This window comes from Limulus polyphemus, unplaced genomic scaffold, assembly GCF_000517525.1.
Source record: "Limulus polyphemus unplaced genomic scaffold, Limulus_polyphemus-2.1.2 Scaffold1096, whole genome shotgun sequence".
Lineage (NCBI taxonomy): Eukaryota > Metazoa > Arthropoda > Merostomata > Xiphosura > Limulidae > Limulus > Limulus polyphemus.
This window is the reverse complement of record NW_013666706.1, coordinates 210,058-214,797: the sequence shown is the minus strand read 5'-3', so window position 1 is coordinate 214,797 and position 4,740 is coordinate 210,058. Positions and strand designations below refer to the sequence as shown.

General features: G+C 33.0%; 1 protein-coding gene across 1 annotated transcript in view; it reads right to left on the bottom strand.

Annotated features, from left to right (window-relative positions):
• LOC106462108 (glucose-6-phosphate isomerase) overlaps nucleotides 1–4,740 on the bottom strand; it is an 88,657-nt gene that overhangs the window by 27,406 nt on the left and 56,511 nt on the right. The window lies entirely within an intron of this gene.

Genomic DNA, 4,740 nt, shown 5'->3' with positions numbered 1-4,740 from the left:
TGAAGGTTACAGAGATTTCTTATGAAAATTTGACAATTTTCTGATGCAAAAAAGTATTTTTAATCTTAAAATCAAAATTACTTTGCATGTTGGATAGTCAACATTCAAAAATAAAAATGCATGAGTAAATAATTAAAAATGTTGAAACATAATTAAAAAAGCTCATACTTTGTGTACAAATCCCTTGTAATGTTTACTAATAATCTGCAAAATTGTGTGAAGATACATGTACATTTTAAAAAGTTACAGTATAACTGCTTTATGGTTACGTTGGGAATATAGGCTGGGTGGAATGCACCCATCCATAGTAGAAGGGTTAAGGTACTGTTCCAACTTTCTTACTTTTCTATGAAAAATCTTGTTGTTTTTATCAAGATTGGAATTTTGGAAACTAACAGAGAAATTTTCTTCCTTTTCAATTGTAAAACCAATTGATGAAGTTTGAGAATCTTTTTCTGTTTTAACCCTTTCACTGCTGTATGCGACTTTAGTCAAATTCCAGGTACAGTGCCAAACGAGTTTTAAGTCAAATTCCTGACATAGTTCCATTTACCGGTCTGTAATTTACTCTGTGCCACATCTGCACGGTTTCTAGGCAACCACAATGTAATTTAGTGTAATTTCCTTGATCGTGGGTGTCATTTTTGAGAAATTCTTGACTTTTGACTCAATTTGAAGGCACTGACTAGAACCATGACAACAGGTAAACATAAACAAAAACAATGGCTTGTCACAGAGGATGTATTGGGCTAAATAATGCTAGATTCAGACTCATAATTAAGTGAATTTGGTGATGACGATTGGGAAAACAGTGAAACAGATACCAATAATGCTGTAAGTAATCATATTACATATTATGTAGCGCATGGGGACAGTGATAATGATGATGATGGTAGCCAAAGGGGAGTGGCTGATGCTGATCATGAGTCACTGATGGTGATTACGACAGTTATATCCCAATTTGGTGCCCAGCTTGTGCCAAAAGGCTTGGCCCTGTGATTCCACCTTTGCCTGATGGTAACCACCCTGTAGATTATTTCTACTTGTTATTCCCTCAGGAAGCATTTGAGCTTATTTGTAAGATGACTAACACCTATGCCCTGAAATTCTTTGATAATCCAGCGGATCTCCCTGAAAATTCATGCTACAATGATTGGGTTGAGTGTACTACAGATGAAATCAAAGCCTATGTTGGCTTGCAGATAATGATGGGATTGTGTTTCAAGCCAAGGATTAGTGACTACTGGGCAACTGGGGGTAGAGCCCAGTTCTTTGGTTATCAAGATGTACTGCCACGTAATTGTTACCAGCTGATCAGTTCATTCCTTCATTTTTGTGAAAATTCTCAAAGGGTTCCACATGGAAAGGAAGGATATGATCCTTTGTATAAAATTGCTCCCCTCATGAACATTGTGAAGCCACTGTATAAGCAGTATTACATTCCACATTGTGAACTTACAATTGATTAATCATTGAGGAAGTTCAAGGGAGAGATATACTTTTGTCAGTATATACCAAACAAACCCACAAGATGGAGTATAAAACTGTGGTCATTGTGTGAGAGCAAGTCGGGTTATCTTTTAGACTGGGATGTTTATACTGATAGAGAGAACAACCCTGTGGCACCAGAGCAAAGCTTGGGTCATAATGTTATGAACCTGACGGGCAATAATGGATACTTGAACCTCGGCCACCATTTATATGTGGATAACTTCTACTCCAGCCCTGGCCTTTTTGAAGCCCTCAAGGAACAGGGTGATTTAGGGATTTTAAAATAATGCGTTAAAATAATCCGGCAGTGAAAGGGGTTAATAGCTGAAACCACAGAAAATGTTGATATATCTCCACAAGGGGTTTGGAGATGGCTGTGTCCAAAGTTTTTCAAGCTAAATTAAAGGTGAAAGGTCATTATTATAAAAATAATAAATATATATAAATGTATAATGTTATGAGATTTAAGCTATTTCGTCTAAACATTTATGTTTTCGTGTTATAATTTGTGTTCATTCCAGAACGAAAGATGCATAATTTTGGTTTTTCCTAATTTCTATGTTGGTTATGAGATTGGTCAGTCCTACCAAACCCATACAGAGATTCATTACTGAAAATAACAAATAAAATATAAATTTGTTTCTTAAGAATCATTTGATAACTATCTGGATATTATTAAGATTTTGCATATGAAATTTCAAAATTTTTTGATGCATAAAAGTATTTTTAATCTTATAATGAAAATTACTTTGCATGTTAGATAGGCAAATTACGAAAAGAAAAGCATGAGAGAAACATTGCTTTACAAACCTTAAGACTTAATAAAACAAATTTGATATTTTGATTATAAAAGCATTGTGACATGCCAAATTTCATTAACATTTACTTACTAATTTAAGTTATAGCATTAAAACTATAAAAGAATAAAATGGTTACGAAGGTTGGTCCCAAGGACTGAGCCCAGGTTGAAAGAGTTAAGAAATGCACGAGATATAAAATTTCCAATTTTGATTTCATTTCTTCCTATTTTTTTTTTCATTGCACCGAAAGTATGGAAATTTCATTTTATGTAAAAACATACTTAACTTTCATGGATTTTTTTAAATTTGATACACTGATAGATCTTTACAACCTACAATGGTCTAAATATAAGTAACATGTGCAAAGTTATTCAACAAAAACTGCTCAATTTTGACCAAAAGTTTTGCAAAAAGTCACGAGCTATCAGCCTGAAATTTTTACTACAGCTTCACCTATGAATAAAGGTGGACAGTTATTAGGCTTTTGTCATTCGGATTAAAGATGGATGATTTAAAACAGCAAAACTATAGAGTGAAAGCACATGCAGATATACAAGTATTGGTTAAGCTAAGCAAACTAGATTAGCAGTTTCTAGCTCAAGTTTTCAAAAGAATCATAAAGGTAAATGGTTATTATTCACTGCAAACTTTTAAGCACAAATTTGCAAATTTTTATGAAATTCTCCTAATTAAAGTGTTTAGCTTCAAGTGATATTAATTTAAGCAATCAGCATAAATAATGATGCTTGATACAGCTGTATTGAGTGCATGCGGTTGATGACAAGAAACTGTTAATCTGGTTTCCATGGTGTCACTATAAACACTGTTTTAGAGAGGAAAACTACCTCATATATTTTAAAGAATCTGGTTGGTTCTGTAAAGTACAGGTCTGTTCCAAATAATAGGGTTGTGATCCTAAAGCTAATGTTGGTTACTATCAAGTGTCACTTTCTTACTTGCTGTGGTTTCTTGGTGTGTATTGACAAAAAGTCATGATATCTAATAAAAAACACCTTAAGTGTGAAAACAATGTGCATCCAAAAAAGAATATTGGTGGCCAAACATTAACATTTTCTAACACTTCTGATAGGTACTATAGCTATCTTGACCTTCATTTGCTCTCTAGGCACTGATAAATCTTATGAACAGCACACCAATCTTTTATACTCCTATATTGTTTTGCATCATTGCAGCAACATGTGCTGATCATGTGACCATCTTCCACCAATCCCATTGTGCCCTCTGTACTAGCACAAGTAGCTCCCTCTACCATTGCAGCACAACCCTCACTTTCAAGAATCAGCATATACAAACCCGAAAACACCAGCAAATCAGTAGGGAGGAAAGTGGGTGAAAGGAGGTAAGTACCTATCGAAAATACTTTTTCTTTGAAAATGTTAATTTTCGAAACAGTACTAATCCCCCCCCCCCCACAACTAGAATAAACGAGAGAAATCTTTATAATGTCCAAATAGTTATCAAATGTTTCTTAAGAAAAAACTATATTTTATCTGTTATTTTCAGTAATTAATCTCTGTACGAGTTTGGTAAATTTGACCGATCTCATAACCACCAGAAAAAAAGAAAAAAACAAAACAAAATTATGCATCATTCATTCTAGAATGAACACAAATTATAATACGGAAACATAAATTTTTAGGTGAAATAGCTTAAATCTCATAACATTATACATTTATATATATTTATTATTTTTATTTTATTGACCTTTCACCCATGCCTGGCAAACAATACAGAAATTACAATGACTCTGCTCACGTGCACTCATGTTACCATATCCAATAACATAAAACTGATCCTTGGTCTGTACAAAGTAACTTGTCTTGGCTGTGTTTTAGTAGATGAGTATTTTTGTAAAATACAGTCAAATTTAAATTATTATACATTATATATGTATATAGATTATTGCTATTTTGAAATAAGTTCTTAAACTTATTTTTCCTAAAAACATAAAAGCAAACAATTATCTCTTCTAGTTACGACCATTGTACTCGGTTGCTGCTTGATGTAGGTTGATAAGCCTTTAAAAATTTTGCACGTGGAGGACATGAAACAAAATATTTTTTGTAGATTTAGTATATACTTTTGAATAACTAAAAAATCATAAATTACTACATCAATACCATAGAATTCTACTATAATTTATCAAATGTAGTAAACTAAGTTGTATTTGGGTCTAAAAAAAATATGAAATTTCGAGCAGACTAAAGACACAACCTACCTCATTGAAATCTTGATTTAAAAGAAAAAATGACCCTAGGTACATAAGAAATGCTTAGAAAACCACTAGGGGACATTCTTAGCTTCCAATTGGCTATTCATGTCATATATAGAAGTAAGTGTTTATAAGGGAGCATTTCCAAAAATGGAAAGAGGTGAGCAAGGTGCCACTATGTATGATTTATTATGTGAGCAATATCTTAGCAAATAG